This window comes from Chamaea fasciata, unplaced genomic scaffold (assembly GCF_029207755.1).
Source record: "Chamaea fasciata isolate MVZ Bird 193981 ecotype frontalis unplaced genomic scaffold, bChaFas1.0.hap1 SCAF_9, whole genome shotgun sequence".
In the NCBI taxonomy this organism is placed as follows: Eukaryota; Metazoa; Chordata; class Aves; order Passeriformes; family Sylviidae; genus Chamaea; species Chamaea fasciata.
In genome coordinates, this window is record NW_027094094.1 from 24097241 (window position 1) to 24116103 (window position 18863).

Genomic DNA, 18863 nt, shown 5'->3' on the forward strand with positions numbered 1-18863 from the left:
GGGGTGGAGCAGAGGTGTTGTGTCACTGCATCCTTCCCTGACAGGTCACTATTTTTAACCGCCCTTGAGAAACATTGGTGAGAATTTTTGTTGCTTTTAACCAGCCAGGACAAAGAACGCTTAACTAGGGAAAATAACTGGCTGTGTCTTTAAGTTGGAGTCAAGGGGAAGTTAAAAATGTGCAGATACAGAGGTTCGGCTGGGGGGCGGGGGGGGAGGTAGGGAGAGGTTTTGTCACCGTTTTCATTTTCACTCACCTCCTACTTAAAATTCATCCAGGAAGGTAGGCAGAAGAGCACAACAGCTGCTAAAATTACTAGGTGGGAATCATTTTTAGCAGGCACAAGAGTCTTGTGGTTTTCCTGCTCACGCTCTCCCCTCCACTCCTACCTCATCCCCAGCTGGCTGCGCTTTCCTCCCGAGAGGCTTTCGTGTCGCTGGTGTCTCTGACAGCGGCCAGCCCGAGGCGATCTGTCAGTGATGTGTGGCAGCTGCCCCGCCGGCCCCGCCGGGACCGGCCCGAGGAGGAGCCCTGGCCGCGGCTCCACGGCCCTGGGGGGACTCGCTGCTCCGACCCCACCACTGGCACAGCTGACACGAGATCCTTGGAGATGCCGAGGAGTGCGAGGAGGAGGCAGCAGCTGCTAATGTTTAAGTTTTGCCAGAGCGATAAATTTTGCATTAGTACTAAACAGTGCATGCTCCAAATGATGCAGTATCTTAGGGTTTCTCTTCCCTGCCAAAAGTCAGTGTTTGGTTAGAATTTTATTTTTTTGGAAGCAGCGTTGCTATTAACTTGATGGTTGCCAAGGCCAAATAAAGTGCGAAGTGTCCTTTGAGAAAGCTGCGTGATTCTGTACATTAAAAAGCTGGGGAATGCCAGCACGCAGTCTGAGCCTTGCAGCCTCTCACATGCTTTGCTGATGTTGCCAGGATCCTATAAACGCTTTTTTGCATTTTTTAAAAGAACATTTCCTTGCCTAAACTGCAGAAGCTCAAGTTTTGCATTCTTTGGTCTGATTCTTGCTTGGTAGGGGACTGCACAGCTCATGGGAGGAGTGTGCAGCGGCACCAAGGAGGGCTGGCTGGACAGGGTGGAAGGGTCACAGCTCGAGCCGGCGCAGAGCTACACCCAAACACCGGCTGCAGCCCGGGTCCCCACCCCGAGCTGGCCATGACGTTACAGAGCTGTTAACCCACTAACCCTGGGCCCCCTGACTCACTGCTGGACGCACACAACGGGCAGGCCCTGAGCAGTGGGGAAACAATGCCGACTGCTGCCCGGGTGGGTGTCGGCAGCTTTGCTTACCGGGGACTGACAAGTGAGGTCTTTGAGATTACTCTTGGTTCTGTGGAAGCGCCTCGCATTGAGAGCTGGGGCAAATTTTGCAGGGCACAGTGTGCGTACTCCAGGTCAAGCAGTTCCTGCTTGGAAGCTGCCTGAAAAAACATTCCTTGGCTTGGATGCCTCCCTCCTTGCTCCCTGCTTGCCACCGCCCTCTCTCCTCTGTGTACAGCCGGTGATGTCAAGCAAGAGAGCAAGGGAGCTGCAAGAGAGAGAACTCTGCCTTGACTCCTGCCGCGAGGCGGCACAGATCAGTCCCCCTGAGATACCTACTGCCTCCACCCCGCAGCAGAAACCTCGAGAAAGCTGCAATTTAGTTCACTGCTGGAACATGTGGTCGTGACTGTGGCTCCCTGGGGTCAGTGGGTTGCAGGCAGAGTTTTGTCGTGCCCTGTGAGGAGGAAGTCTGCTCAGATCTGCTCTCTGAAAGCGTCTCTGTCCTCCACCACCTCCGGAGCAGCGGTGCGCTCGCAGCCTCGGCACCAGCTGCCGAGGGGTTCGGAGGGCAGGGCTGGATCCAGAGCTGCAGGCAGTCAGCCCTGCAGGTCTTGCTCCCCAGCGGGTGATGTGACATGCAGGTTGTGGCCATTGCTGCCTGTCCTTCCCCAGCTGTGGGCTGGCTGTGGGGCCAGGCAGCGCAGTTTGCTTAGAGGCGATGTTATGGTGGCAATGCTGTCACTGCTGCTGGCTGTCACAGGGAATGGTGAACATATGTGCCGCTTCTTCTGCTTTCCTTACCCGGGTACTGGGATGCCTGCAGATGCACTCCCTCTGACATCCACATCAGACTATGGCAAGTCTACAAATATCTGGACTTGCCCTGTACTGAAGTAACTCCCCCAGGTAAGAGCACACCATTTCTTTGCCTGCCTGTAAATCACCAGCCTAAGATCACATCCTAACACCATCTCCCTTCCAGTCAACCTACCAGTGAAATGCACATGTTGCTGAGAAACTGAACTCTCAGCATTCCCGATATTTGCTGACCATCACCAGTTTGTGCCCCTCATGCGGTAGCTGTGCCCCCAGTGGGGCTCAGAGTGTTTGCCTTCAGCCTCTGCAGGGACCCTCCTGGCATGGTTGCAGCTCTTGGGCTCTTGTCACTGACGTATCTTTGGGGGGCAAAAGTGGATGCAGCTGCCTTGACTCTGAGCTGTGCTCCCACATCCCTTTGGGCTGCAGGCATGTTCCCCATGTGTGAGGGTGACTTGTCTGTCTGAAAGCATCAATCCCAAATCACTGAAGCTAAAAAAGGTGCAAGGATTTAACCTATGGAGGAAAAAAACCATCCACCCAGAGAGTTAAATGCTTTCCTTTGACTGCAGGGTGAGCAGGATCAAACAGAGCTTGAAGACTTGAAGCATGAGACACCAAATGGGAGATCACCAGTGGATTGGCTATCTCTGGGGTGGCTGCTGTTACAAACTGCTTGTTAGGACTCACTGTGTCATGTTGGGTCAAGGCAGTGCAGTTCATGTTTCTAGTGCTTTTATTCATTCTCTTTCTTTGGCTGTTGTTTTGAAATTAATTGGAAAAGTGGTTTAATGCCCCCGGATTTTGGAAAATATTATTCATGTGCACAGATGAAGGAGCACACACAAAAAAAAAAAAAAGGAAAGCTTGATATTTCTTTTAGTTGTTTCATTGCTGGAGAGAACTGGAGGGTTGTATGATGGTTAGTTACAAAAAGCACCGAAACTGGTATGGAACTGTGGGCAAGACAATTACATCTTGTTCTTCTCCACCTTTTCAGCACCATTCCCTTCATGACAAAACAAAAGGAAATGTTTTTTTCTTTTCACAATAATATGAAATAATTTTCCAGAAACCATCCAGGCCCAGATTGCCTTAAGCAGAGTTATAAAACTGCATCTGGTTCAGCACACAATTCGCAAGAGAGGACGGCCAAACTGTACCCTGACAGCTGGCTGACATGCCCTTCCTGTGGGGTCCTGCTGGATGTGAACCCAAAGCCGTGGCCGGCCCCTTATTTGTACAACCCCCCTTCTTGGCCATGCTCAGAAATGTGACTTTTGCAGTTTGCAGCTAATGCTTCTCTCTTCTGTTATGATCTGATTCCTGATAAAGGTGGAGGAGGCAGAGTGAGGCAGGGGCTGGTTACCTTTGCAAGTGGACAGCACAGCAGCATTTCCCAGATGCTGGTGATATTTTTACCCCTATTTAATTACTTGCCTCAGTTAATGAAGTTTATGTCATCTTCTTCCAAAGCTGTTTCAGAGGGTGTCTGAGGAGTGGGGTGGTGGGGGGCTCCTCCACCCGCCAGCAGCACATGAGGAATGTCCTTTGCTGCCAATGCCACACCTGAGGTGCGTCAGCAGCATCCTGCATTGTGAGGGCAAAATAACGTTTTCCTTCCTCTTTCTGTTTCATTGCTTTGTAAACTCAAAACACAAGTGAAAGAGCGTCAGATGGAAGAGAAACAAAGCTGCAGTAACACACACCAGAATGCCAGGTGGGTCAGTAAAACAAACTTGGAAACTGAAGGTTCACAGTGCCTGAAGGTTCAGTAGGGACACAATACCTTAGAAAATAGAAGAAAATATTTTATATGTGTAGGAGAAGAATTGACACATTATTTAAGGAAAAAAAATTGACATAAGCCAAACCTAAATATACTTCAGGAGCCACAAAAATTAAAAAATGAGAGCAGTGATGCATTGCCTGAAGATCAGCTGTGTATCTGAGCCTGCAGGTGCAGAGGAGACACGAGCAGAGCATACAGCTACCTGCAACACTGCAGGGCTGTAAATCTCCTCATCCCCACATCCCCATTCCCCCTGCCAGTGCTGGCTCACAGGTCTCTTCACACTGCCTGAGCCTGGGCTATCCTGCTTGCCTGCAGCGAGGGGCTCTGCAGATCTGGGTGTAAGCCTTTCCCTTTCTTCTGCCTGCTGGAGCTGGGAGGAAGGCATGGGAACAAGAATCTTCTAGCATGGTTGGGGGTTACTCTGGGAGCTGAGCTGGTGGTCCCTCTCCAGCTGACAGTTTTCTGCAGTGCTGAGGGTCAGCATTGCCTCCTAAGCCTTTAAACGTAACTTAAACTTACAGCGTGAAGGTTCTGCCTTGCTTTCTTTGGGATTTCGCAGCCATTGTTATCCCACCTAAGAAAACTTAATTCCTCCTTTTCCCTCTTTTTGGACATTTGGAGCATGGCCCATTCCACCTTTCCAGAAGCTGCTTCCTCAGGAATGAAGCTGACAGTTTTTCAATGGCTACTTACAGCCTGCAGATAACACAGGTTTTACCCTGTTGTTCTTTGAGAGCAGGGCCCCTCAAAGAGCAGGCTAAACTCTGTATCAAGGAGTCAAAGGGTTAAAATAATATTGCCCAAGTGTGTCATTGATGACTAAGGTCCTGGGCTTAACAAAACCCCAAATTGTTCCTGTTCCACTGATGTAATTCATTATCCTGAATTTTCCCTTATTTTATTATTTCAGGATTCCTGTATGAAAGTCACAGCTTCAACATGTATTCTTCAGTTGTTCTCTCAAAACTTGGCAGAAATATGAGTTGGATGATAAACCAATCCTGATCTTGTCTGTATTTGACATTATTCACCTTGTGAGTCAGTTTCCTGCTGATCAGAGTGCTGAGGTGGATTCTGACCCCTCTCCAGGCATCTCTAGCTCATTCCCTCCTGTCTAGTCATGTAAGTGGGATGTGCTTGGAAATGGCAGTGCTCCCAAAGGGGGAAAAACACCAGGAAAAACTACTTGAAATGTCACTGTGAGTATGGTGAGACACTGAACCAGGCTGTCCTGAGAAGCTGTGGGTGCCCCATCCTTGAAGATGTTCAAGGCAAAGCTGGATGGGGCCCTGAACAACCTAGTCTAGTGGAAAGTGTCCCTGCCCTTGGCTGGGGGTTTTGAACATGATGGTCTTTAAGGTCCCTTCCAACCCAAACCATTCTGATTCTATGATTCTCTGACTTGTGGCCATGTGATGTGATCCTTAAGCTGATGCAGACCTGCAATAATCAGTGAAATTTGTATCTAATTCCAATCCAGTGTAACTTATTGGGACAAGACTCTCTCTTCCTGGTGAAGCATTTAATTTATAAGCAGGTATTTCTTAACTTCTTTTCAACAGCCTTACAGCTGGGGCATCCTAGTTTTAGAATCCCAGTGCTGAGGTGGTTTCATTGATACCAATAGACCATTGGCATAAATGAGGACAGACAGTATTTAACATGTATTGTGTACTCCCTGGCAAAGAGCAGTGGAAAACTGGAAAAACAAAACCACAGACTATAGAGCAGAATGAATAAAAACAAAAAAAAATAACTAGATCCTTTATTTTAGGAAACTCTCCAATGACCTCTAGTATGCATTAGTGAGATATCAACTTTCTGCCTTGCAGAAGGAACTATAAAATATTATATTCTAGCCCTGCACTCTTTAAAGTTCTTGTCCTTTATTACGGCCACTGGTTTATTAAAACTGGAAATGGACCCAGACTAAACCTCTGCCCAACTATGTCTGAATGGCTGCATCCAAACCCTGCACCTTTCAAAAACTGGTCTCTAATGTTTAAAACAAACCCAAGCCCAATACAACAGCAAACAGCTTCTAATTTCTCCTCCCTTAGATTCCTCCCTGAACAAAAATCCTCACACCTGGACATACAAAGGGGGTTCATGGCGTAACTCCTTACCCACTACTGTTAAAGGCAAAATGCTCAGTGTGGTTAGCAGTGTCTCAGGATTAAAATTCAATGCCACTTGAAACTCTTCCCAAGCATATATGATTAATATTGAGTTTGAAAGTATATATGTATTTATTTTAGGTCTACTGATGCAGTTTGCTCTGTTTGTAAGACCAACTGGCAGTAAAAGGTATTAATTTCCTATCACTTTTTTCCATATTGTCCTTCTCCTGTCCTTGTAGTTTATGGTCTCTGTTAAGGAATGTTGTCCTCTGGATCATTTTTATTGGCTTTGCTTTTTAAAAATCAGTATTCAAGCTTAATTCAGCAGTTTTTCTGGTAACAAAATTCATAGACTAAAAAAATCTTTCCCTTGGACAGATTTGAAATGTGATTACTTTTATAAGTTATAAATAAAGGCCTAGTAGTTGATATTTAGTGGGAAACTCTCCCAGTGTATTTCAGAGTCCTGTTTTCTAGTCTCCTCCGATAAGAAAACTGCTGACTTGGCATTTTGGGGAGCTGTTTCTTGTGCATTGTGTTCCTGCTGGAACTGCCAGGGGTTAGCCAAGCTCCAGACTACAACATGGCCAAACCAGGAGCTGCCTGTGGTGCTGGGCTGCCTTCTAAGGGTAGCACCACACTGGTGGCTGCTGGGTTTTGCTTGTGAGCTCCTGGATCAGGCAAGCTTTGGGCCATTGGGTTGTTGCCCCCTGGATCCTGCTCTTGGTGGCACCTCCCCCAAGACCTGGGAGGGGGGCTGTGACAGTCTTTACTGCACCTGGGCACAGCTCATACCCTCACCATTAGGTCATCCAGGACGTATGATGCACGTAATGATGGCTGATGTTTATGTTTACAGCTCCCATGGAGGGCTTGTTCAGAGGAGGTATGCTCCACATTCCTATACATTGTCATTTTTCCCCATGGTCAGACACTGGGATGAGTATCAGACTTCGAGGTCGCAGCCCCTGGGTGAGCAGGGCCTGGCCAGCTCTTCCTGCAGATACCCTGCTGCTGCTGGCTTTGTCTCCAGGCTGATGCAGGGGTGTTTTGAGGTGAGATAGGAATCTTTAGTGATAAATAAATGGGGAGAGAAAGGATTCTCTAATGATGAATGGGTGGGATAGAAATCTCTACTGGTGAATGAATGACTTCAACTAAAAGCAGCCACTGAGATGTGACTGAATTACTGCATGGGTTTTGTAAAGCAAAGTGAAGAGTTTGGAGTGATTGAAGTGGCACCTATAACCCTTGATTTGCAATACCAATGTTTTCTCTTGACCTCATTTTGTGGCATCCTTTTGTACCAAAGAGCATTCGCGGACCCAAAGTTTTCCTGAAGGGTTTGTAATTTGGCAAAGGTACCTCTAAATGAAAGGTGCCTCTAAATGACCTGGCAGAAGTATTGGCTTTTGAGCAAAATGGGCTGGTCTGTTATTGGGGTTCCCTGCCATCCTGTGGTAGGTATTTCTTATTTTTCTCCTTCTCTGTAGTCTGCTCCAGCAGAGGAGCAGCCCAGGATAGTTCAGTGGGGAAGTAAAGGAATCCTAAAAGGAGCTGTAAAAGCACTCTGATTCTAGTGGGTGAGGGCCTACTAAAAGAGATGATGATCCAACTCAGAGTCTGCTTCAGTAACTAAAAAGAAATAATAAGAAATCTAGTATTTAAAATGGAATTTATTTTCACTTTGGATTGTGGTCAGATTGGAATCAAGTTTAATTCCTTCAGGCTATGCTTTCCCTCAAACACCATTAGTCTTTAGAAGCTTTCCTAGGGGAAGCTAGTTCATTTGTCTCAGAGCATATCGTGCTGCTGGACTTTGTCTCAGCGGAGAGGGAAGGCTGGGCTGTAACTGCAGTCTCTCTCAATGAACTCATACTTGTCACACATCCAGGACTAGATGGGCTTGTCTGCCCCTCACACCCACCCAAAATATAGCTGTGTCCCAGGAAAATGACCTCCACCCTGGGCCCCTCAAGGCCTGGGCAATGCTGAGGCTCTCACAGGCTGATGCATCCCTGCCCCGGGACTGCTGGGACCTGCAGGGGTTGTGTGGTCAGAGGCATTTTACAAGGATTACAACATATTAACCAATTCCCAATCAGTTCTCTTCATCAATACCAACATTAAATCACTGCTGATGAAACATATGGACAGAATGATGATAAACAGGTAATGATGGCAGGCAGATTCAGGACAATCATGGGAATGTCTGGATGCTTTTTATACAGCCAGCTGCAAAGGTTCACCTCTGCAAGCATGGAGACAGCACATATAGAGTGAGCATAACATCCTAAGATCTGCTTATCTGAAGGAGTTAAGGGCTGCTGTGGAGTCAAAACCCAGCACGAGCTTCCATGATGGTGCTGTGGCAAAAGGGTCACTGTAATTCCTGGGAATAGGAAGCAGAAAGAGGGGAAGTTTAAACAGGCGAGACAAACAAAGATATGTTCTTTGTGTTTCAGGGACTGCTTTCAAAAGTTGTCGAAATATTAGGCAAGTGACAGAAAAGAGCAACAGAAATTATTTGGAGTAAAACAAAATGGCTTAAAGAGACTCTTTAGCTTCAAGGAAAATAAAATGGGAGGGAGGGAAGGAAATATCTGAGAGTGACATCATATAGGTGGAATGTGGGCAAAAATTACCAGGTACTTAATTTATTGTATGAAAGCACAAAACAAACACACCTGGACTCTGAGGTGTGCAAATCGATATAGGAAATGAGGATAAGTGCCTCTCTTTGCAGATGTGCTGGTAGAGTTATTATGCTACATAATATAAGAGTCACTGGCTGAAATATAAAGGCTTGCAGCATATGAGCTGTCACATTAGATGCTTTAAAGCTCCATTTTTGCCTGTGACTGCATTTAAACCCCCCTTTCCTGAGGTGAATCTTGACTTCCCAGCACTCCTTATAATTTCTTTCTACTCTTGTTCTCAGTCTGTTCTTGGAGCATTTTCTCATTCTCTCAGTCTCTCTCTTTCTCTCCACTTGTGTTTTTATTATACTACTGCAGAAAAAAACTGGCAGTTTGAAAGGTCCTGAAGGGAGTTCATCTCCCAGCTTCATCTGAATTCAAAGGGAAATGGGTGCCAAACACAGACCTTATGAAAGCCTTTACCCAGAGCCCTGAAATTCGGTACAGCTTTGAAAACCTTGTAAAAAGCAAGCTTACTGATAGTGGGCTGTCTTGAGCTTCATTCCTCATCTTAAGCATTTTTCTGGTGGGGGTTCTATAAATATACACATTCATGACTAGAAATAAGAAAGTACATGTCTGGCTGTCACACACCAATTTTCTGCAAGGAAAATCACTACAGTTTTTTAACTGGCTTTTTATCTCAAAGCAGCAAGCATCCAGACAGTTGTCTCCAACTGTTGTTATTAAATTCAGCAGGAAATCCATCCTGTCCAAAAGAATTATTAGTTTCCATTGCTCCTGGAAATGTCCAGAGATGTTAATTTGTGTGTGTTTGTGTTGCCCAAGTAGCCGACCAGTGAGCAGGGCCGTGGTTTGAACTTGTCCTTGAGCTCAGGGAGTTGGGTGACAGCTGTAAAACTGAAGTCAACGTCTATGCCAGGCGGTTATTTATGTAGGCAAATCTTCCCAAAACACCCCAATTCCTTCGGCTAAAAACATGTTTCACATCAGAGGGTAATATCTGAAATTAGTAGTTTAACATGTCAAAGAGGTGTCAAGATGCCATTAGCAGCATTTTTTGCCATGAAGAAGTTGGTTTTTGTCAGCTATTTCTGCCCAGAGGTGTGCACGGTACCACAGTTTCCCTTTTTACGTACAAGAGGAAATAACTGTGGTGGCAATCTGGTCTTTGTCAGAGCTGTAGGTACTCAACCACAGAGCATTCCTTATTCATACCATAAGGCCCATAGGGAGAGGAAATCATCTACCAAAGGAAGAGCCAAGGATTTTGCCTTGGCCTGGTGCCCAGAGCAGAGTCCCCCCCTTGCCAGTGTCACCTCAGTGCCAGCAAAGAGGGACCACCCTGGGGACCTGACCCCTCGCTGCATGGGGTCCTGGGCTGCAGGGAGCCAGCAGCCCCCCTGCAAGGGTGCTGGGGAAGCACTCTCCTGCTGCCAGGGGTGCTGTGTTTCCAGCCACCCTTGTTGCTGCCTCACTGTGTAGGTGGCCAGATACAAGGCAGAGCCATAGTGCTCTGCCAGTCTGCAGCATACAGGCTTCCCTCTTCTCCTTTCTACAGTGCAGGAGAGCTTGAACATATAGCCTGAGTTCCCTACTGGATATCTTTCCTTGGCCAGCAGAGAGCTGATGGGATGGAGAAAGTGGCGTGCTCAGCCTTGGCTGGAGCTCACGCTGCAGTGTTACCCCTCAGGTCCTGTCAGCCCTATCGAAATGATGGATGTTATCCTGGTGTAAGCCAGCCAGTCTGTCAGAGTAGTTGCAGTACTCAACCACCAGCCCCTGTTTGTTTTTCAGAAAAAAAAGAACTCCAAGCTCTAATATGTTGAGAAAAGTCCAGATTTATCTTTAAAACTTTGGTTCAGCTTGAAAAATCACAGTTTTTCTGGCAAACTAAATACACAAACTTTTTTAAGGGGCTTCTGCACGAGGTCTTCATTTAGCTCTCAGTAACACCACAGCCATGTATAGCCATCTGGCAAAAGTCTTCTGGAGAAATATGACAGACAGCACAGAGACAGCCTTCAGAAATAACCATGCAGCACTGACATAGTTCAGATGTTTGATTTTGCCAAAGATCCTTCTGAACAGATATAAAATAGGCCTCAGTGAACACACAAATCTCTCCCAAGAGGCTCACTGCCAGTGCAGCAGCAGATAATGGCTGCAGTTGGTGGTGCAGGATGTCCCATGGTACCAAGAGGGGATGGAACGGCTGGAAATGCAGCTGGCCAGGGAGCACTGCAGCCCCCCAGCACCAGCACAAGCTGCTGACACAGTCCTGGGGACTTGTGAGAATCGTGCCGGGTGAGGGACAGTGAGTTTTGTCTCAGCCAGTAGGTGAATCCCTGGGCCAGCTTTGGAGGCAGCAGGTAGAGTTTGTCAGGAATTGACAACATTTGCTTTGTCCTTTCTGTCTCATCCTGGGTGCATGACAGCATCCCCAAGGATGAGACACCTGGCTGGGCTCACCTGAAGTCAGTGAAATCTGTACAACTTTCTTCCCAGCATAGGACTGGCTGGTTTGCAGGACAAAAATAGGGGCTGTATCTGCCCTTCATCTGGATAAAACAGTTGATAGCCAACAAGCTCGATGTGCTGAGGTTTCAGCTGCACTGAAGCTGACCATCTCATCAAGTTTTAAGGAACAATTTCGAATACATGTGTAATTTTAGAAGGGAAGTGGGTTGTTATTCTGCAGCCAGCCCCCCAGTTATTTTCTAATCACTACATAAATGTATGAAAAACCCCAATGGCTTTGGATTTTATCTGTTGTGCTTTACTGTCACCCTTCCTTATGGCTGGGATGCCTGTGTCTAAGGAGCCAAGGAGCACTTCTCCAAAGGCTGACAAAAAACCTGCTCTGGGATTCTAGAGAGGGTAAGGGCATCTTCCCATGCACTGCCCAAATGCCTCTGTGGGCACCAGGCTGCCTGCAGGTTATGCTTCTCTCTATATCATTCTGTCAGGTGAGTGGGGCTGGCACAGAACTAAAGCAAATGGTTATTTATTAAGCCTTCAGGTCAGGATTTGACAGAAAATAGATGTAGAAAAAGAGAAGTATAGAAAAAGAGATATAGAAAATAAAACACCAAACACAAAGATTTGAATATTAGCAGTCGATTTCTTCTCCTATTTTCAGGGTCTATTTCTGAACTCCAGCAACATTCACGCATACTTGGGGTTCAGAATTTCTTCATTTTTTGACTTTCTCCTTTCCCTTCTCTCTGCCTCCAAGCAGGCATCTTGGCTACCCAGGAATTTTTCACACAACCAGGAGTCAGTGTGGCCATTGCTTAGGTCACCTGTGGCTAGCTGGGAATGCCCAAGTTTCTAGTCAGCTTTTTTACCTTCTCTGAGTAGTTTTCTCTTCCTTCATAAACTTTTCCATGGATTTATAGGTTTCATTTATAGAATGTCACTTGCAAACTCACGAACTTTGGTACATTTGAAAATTCTCATGGAGAAATAAGAAAAAGGAGTGTGTTGTCCAGCTGCCTCTGGGGCAGCATGCCCTTCCCACCTTCTCTAGCTCTGGGAACTTCACACCACGTGCACTCTTCATCAGGGCCCCACAAATGAGGCAGGGCTTTGGCAGTTAGTAACAAAACTAAAATACAGTCATTCAAAAAAACATTACTAGAACCACACATACAGACTAAAAGCACTTTTCCAGTGATGAGTTAAAGATGGATAAAAACCTTTACATGTCACAGGGTTCCAAACAAGGAAGAATTTGAGGAGTCAACCCTTAACATTTCCTATCTTTCGAGTGCTGTGTTTTACTATCTAATGGCTTACTGCTGTCAACTCTTGATTACCTGGTGTAGTGAAGGATTGGGATGACCAAGACAAAGTAAATAGAAAGAAAATACAAAGCATATGGCAATTAAATGGTAGGAAAAAGAAATAAGACCAGTGTGGAAGACTGAGTAGCACTGACCTGGGCAAGGGTTGATGCGGAGAGCCATGTGATGGAAAAAGGGTGCAGCTGATCCAAGCCCTTTTGTAACTCACTTTGGGTTCCTTGTGTTCCCAGAATGATTAATGTCCAGCTTTGTTAATCTACCCCTGAGTGGTTGAGGACTGTTTTATTTATTTTTCCTACGTGGCCACATCACTCCAATAAAGTGTTTTACCCTCTGTGTGTTACTGGTGAATGTTCAAAGCAAGGTCAGCACAGGGGAATAGCGAGCAGTTCACACTGACAGCCATCCCTGCAGGTCCCTGCCAACCCTGCTAGGAGGAGTAGGCCCTCCTGGCCAGTGGTGATGCCCTCTCAGCCCTGGTCCTGGGTTGGCAGCGCAGGCTGGCTTTCCACAGCAAATCAACTGCAAATGGAATTCAATACAGGTGTATGCAGGGAAGCAGTTCAGGAATCATTCCCAGATGTTGTAAAATGTCTCCAGCTCCAAGCCAAGCTGCTGGGGGCTTTCAAAACAGCTTACCACAGGCTGGAAAATGTTTATAGAGGGAACCAAAATGCCAGAACATTCATTCATGTTTGATTGCTCAGTGTGAGACTGAATCCCTTCCTTGGGCTCAGGCTATCTGGGCAGGTAGGCTGTAAGGAAGATGTGCAAAGCCTTATCAGGCAGCTCATTCAGGAGAGCTTATTACTTTCACAGATCTACTTTCTGACCGGCTTTTTTCCAGAGTAACCATCCTCCTCTCTCCCTCTGGCACTGTGACCCTGGAACAAGCGTATCACAATTTTGGCATGTGTGGGACATGCTACCACAGTACAGCAATATTATATGGCAAGCACAACATATGTTTTGGAAGAGAGTTCAGTTTATTTTAGCTGCTCCAAATTTACTTGACCTGTTTAATCCAGCTTTCACACTACATCATTTCAATGACTGGGACTGCTTTTAGGTCGTGCCCCACAGAACATGTGCAGCCAGTTGGCTTTTCTTCTGTATGCTTAATTGTCCAAAATGATTTCCATGTGATTAATATAAACCCCCAACATCCATTATAGGCCAGGCCAGTCCATCGTCCACGTTATGTTTGGCAGGTGCAGGGTCTGTCCCACTGAGAAAGGAATAGTGTGAACACGGCACGCTGGGGAGTCCAGACAGCTTCCTAGCGGGGCATTATCCGATTGCTCCCTATCTGGGCTGAGTGGGAGTTAAAAATGACTCAGGCACCTACAGGACACCAGTGAGGGACAAAGCTCGTGGCTCGTGGCCCCAGCTTGCTCTGGATGCTGAGCCATGGCATTGCTTGGCTCTCTGCTGCTCTGCATATCGAAAGAGCAACTCAGGTTAGTTCTGGTGTGGGGGCTGTTGCCATGTCCTGTGATACTCAGGCACGCCTCTTCATTTGGGACTGACCCCTCTGAACCCACAGCGTGGCACCGTGGCTGAAAGAGGTACTGCAGTCTTGAGGCTGAGGTGAAGGTGCAGAGCCAGGTGAGTCTCAGGACTGCTGCAGGTGGTCTCTGGCACATGCTATGCTGGGGAATGGGACAGCAGAGGGTGCCCTGCTCATGGATCACACCAGAAGCACCACAGGTGTCATCAAGTGATGAACAGCCACAATGGCTACACCCTCACACTGCTGTCTAATGCACCTGTGCTTCTGTCTTGTAGGGACTTTAGTGTAGTACCTTGAATGGGGTCCATGCCTCACACAAAATGAGGTGATTGCCGTGGCATCATTTCTTTACAAGAGACCTGCTCTTTCCCCTCTTCTACCCTCTGTTTTTTCCTGTCAACAGCAACAACCCTCACCCCTGCCTGGCAGCCACTCCCTCACCAGCCAACTGAATCATCCTGGAGACAGGAGGCTTTTTTGGGTGCTAAAACTTTACAAGGCAAAGATTTAGAGAATACACCCATATGCCCTGCCTGGAAACTGGCTCCCACCTCTGCGGAAAAAGCCAGACAGTCTCAATTAGGCATTCGTGGAAAGTGGGGACAAGCTGGGGCTGGAGCCAGAAGCTGTAAAATTTTCCACGTTTGCCAGCACTGATCCTGCAGACCCGTCTGCTCATTCCATCTCGGCCTCCTTCTCACTCGGCAACAGAATGTGCTGAAAGGAGAAATCAGGAAGATCGTTTTCATACCCAGCATTCTCTGGTTGGGATGGTTTTTGCTGTGCTGCAAAACTGTTGCATTGTGCCACTTGTCTTCCCTAAGGATGAGGGGAGCAAAGCGTTCCCCCAGCAGTGTGTGCTCTGCCCCGAGGAGCTATGCAGTGGCTTCACCAAAACAAGAAAAGAGGCTCCAACCAGGCCATTCATGGGGCAGAAAAATCAGATTCATCCCTAATGGGAAATCCTCCTAGAGCTCTTGCACTGAGGATTGACAGAAGGAGCTTTGGGAAGAAGAAAAGGCCAGGATTATTTGGCTGTAACCCAGCTGCAATTGGCCACACCTGGGGACTAATGGAGCAAGCACCAACTCAGTTCACACCCCTTAAAAAGCAGTGCTGTCTGCCTCATCTGAGCCTTTGTTGGTTCTTTGCTAAGCCAGTGACTGGGACTGTGTGAGAAAGGCCAGAAATCACAATTGTGACTGGAATACAGATACCCTGATTTGCCTCCTGTGAGGGCAGGGATATGGCTGTGGTCACTTACCTACATCCTTCTGCAGAACAAAGAAGATTCTTAAGGGTATCACTGGCAGTGGAGAGCACCAGGGTGTTTGCCGGTGCTGCAGGGCCAAGGGCTGGGAGAACGTGTGTGGCAACACAATTAAGGATGCTTGGAGGGGACAGCATGTTAGTGTAATTCCAAATATGTTTTTGAAAAACCGGGGGTGGTGCAAAGCATGTAATACAACTTTGGACTGAAAATGAGCAACAATTGTAAAATACAGGCAGTGGGGAGGAGCTGGGAGAGGCAAGAGAAAGTGGGGAGGTAGAAGGCATAGAGGGTCTTGAAATCTACAGTTTCAGTTATTTTAGGACAATCACTTACAAAATAAATCTATAGATAAAGGAGCCTCTGATGAAGTTTACCAACTTTATAATATAAACATACATGTCTCATTCCAGTCACTGAACAGACTTTATCCAGCTGAGTTTTTTAGGACATTAGTCTGGGTTGGTTTTGTTTGTTTGTTTGCTTGCTTGCTTTGGGTAACATGACACAGCCTTGGAGTGAATTAGCAGCAGATTTCTTTTCTTTTTCCTTTTTCTTTCTTTCTTAGGTATCCCTGAAAGGGATTGGTTATGTACTGGAGGCTAGACAGTATCTGCTCTAAGAAAAAAGCACCATTTTAAAGACTTAAGAAAACCAGAATATGTGCCAGTGGTGAAAGTGAGGTTTATATGCCTGTCACTACCCACTGTATTTTCTCTCTTTACAAAAAGAACCCGGGTGACTAATTTCCCCTACTTATCTTATTTAGGAAGCTGTTTGACATCAACCAGGTTTACTGGTAAGGTGTTGAAGGGAAGATCATGTTTATGAAGTGCATTAAATTCTTACCAAAAAAGAAAAAAAAACCTTAGCTTTACTTCACATGTACAGTCCTTGAGAGAGCAAATCACACATACTGCAGGCTGAACTTCCCCTTTACTGGGACTGTAAAGTATTTCGAGACCCTATTGCTTCTCCTGTTGTGCTGAATTCTTGCAAAGAGGTGCACAGGGTTCAGTGTAGGAAGGAGATCAGGGGAGAAAAAGGTCTCTTTGTTCTCTTGGCTAAAACCTCCTGATGTATCTTCTTTGGTCTGAATATTTCTGTCTGCCTCAGACTGATGTTTTCTCCACCCACACAGAGATGGACAGAGATATTTATGGCAGAAAAGATAAAGCTTTTCTCAATCCAGACATGCACACCTCAGGCCTTTCTCGCAGCTCCCGGGTGTGAAGCTGCACCCTTGGAGTAAAAGGCATGACTTAAAATCAGTCAATGGGAAAACATGGGTTCAGGCTAACCAACCTCCTGCTAATTCAGGGTGTCCTCAGCTGTGGCTCAGTGCTGGCCAGAAGGGCTGAGCACAGCATGGCTGGAACCACTGCGGGAGCCCAACACAGCTTGGCTGCCTCCCATCGTGACATGGTGCGTGGCTCAGCCAGAGCCTATAACCTCATTGTTATGAGCTCCATTTACTGGACCTTTTGGATGCTAAGAGGTGCTTAAACACCTCTTAGAAATTTTCCTTGGCACAGTAAATTCTTTTGTGACCCCAGAAAACCATATGGTAAGGCTAATTGAGGGCTAAACCCTGTCCTTGCCACTTGGAGAGCAAGAGTGGACGGTGTGGCCCAGCAAACAGGAATGCAGTGTATAGATGCATTTAAAATAGCTTTAAACACAGCTAATTAGAAACAGCTTTTTTTTAAAAAAAAAACTATATGCAAGGAATTATAAAAAAATTAAACCCAAACAAAAAAATTGCCCCGGTGGTGCAATATTTCATTGGAAACTACAAATTATGGTAGTGTTTCAATTAGTCACCTGCCAATTGGGCCAACCAAGCAGGAGCATAGGTGAGTTGCAAGGTCTTCTTCCAGAGCATGAATACTGGAGAACTGAAGGGTAATTCCCTGGGCACGTCTGTTTGAATCTTCCCCAGCAGCTGTCAGGTGCCCGCTGGGTGTCACCTATTCCCTTACCTACAGGGCTGAGGTATATTTACATTTGAATGTCGCAGCTCCTAATGCCACACAAAAAGTGATCCTTGGGCCAGGACAACAATCAGACTAACACTCAGATATCCTCTTTCCTACAGCAGTTTAGTGAGGAAAAAGATACGAACCACAGGCAGTCAACCTTCTGTTGGCGTCATCTCTTGCTGCTGGCGGCTTCTGTGCTTTGGGACTTCCTGAGCAGGGTCACAGCTTCGTGGTTAATAACCCTTGCAGAGTTTAATTTTTTTGTTGTTGTTTTTAAATGTGGTTTTCAAGTTGGTTTTCATCTCATTTATTCTTTTGACAGCTAGAATATCCCATGACTATGCATTTCAGTCTGCTGTGTGAAATTTTTGTTTTAATTATATTACCTCAGATGTTTGTATCCAAAATTCCCTTCTTCTAGAAGAGTTGTAGAAGCAATTAATATTTCTTCCCTTATTTGTGTCATTTATTATATTGTAGGATACTTACACAACTGCCCATAATGATCTATTTTCCAGAAGACAGAGGCCCAGTTCATAGTCGCCTTTCACAGGTAAATAATTTCTTTCATTTCATCATTCCTGATTTTTTTGTTTTCTGTTTTGTCCTTTTAAAGTGATAAGGATCTTATAATGATATTTTCTCTTTAGTTTCTTTTTCCTACTTCCAAATCCTCTCTTTGTCTCTTCTCTAAAACTACTATGACTTTGAGTTCAATAATCCAAAATAACACAATGCACTTATTCCTGAATACTACTAGCAAATTTAAAATCTGTTATTCAATACACACCATTTGGGTTGTCTTTCACTGAACATCAGGGACTCCATGAGCTGCTACTTGTGTTTGGTTTTGCTTTTGCTTTTGCTAGTCTGAATCAGTGCATTACTCTTCACCTCCCAACTCAATAAACCTAATTTCATTCTTTCAAATCCTGGAACATGTTGGTGTGAGTGGTTGTGTTTATTTAACTCAGATATTTTTGCTTAAATTTAATTAAAGAAATGCAAAAACTTGGCATAGCCAAATATCCAAAGAAGTAAACACACCTTAGTAGCTGAGCAAGGTATTAGTTGCTGTGTGTAATTGCTTTGTATTCACAAATTGTCCAAGACATTCAGAAGCTTCAGCAGGGTATGTTGGAAAACAATTTCAATTGGTCGATTTCGATGTGTGCTATTCAAGCTTCTGTCTAGTGAAGTTTACTTGTGTATATCCCTCAGTGAAATTTCTACAGCTGCGAAGATTTAACTGTGTTGATGTTTCAGTTTCTGTGAACATTAAAATGTGAGTTGTCTCTCCTAGATGTGAACTGAACTATCCTTCGCCTCCCAGCAGTCAGTGAAGATTCCTGTTGGTGGCACTGATGTCTGTGCTCTTTCTTCGTGTAGCACTGTTGGAGAGGGCTCTTGGGTTTGTGCTGCAGCAGGCACAGCCAGGCAGGAAGCCCTTGCACCTGTGGCAGAGCTGGTGCCCATTCCCCTCCATCCCTTTCCCACCCCCCACGCAGCTGGCCAGCACAGATGGAGCCCTCAGCAATTAGGGCCAGTAGCCAATTTAAGCGAGGCGGAGATAAAGGAGGCCCTTTCCATGGGGTGTGGGTTTCAACTCTCTGAAT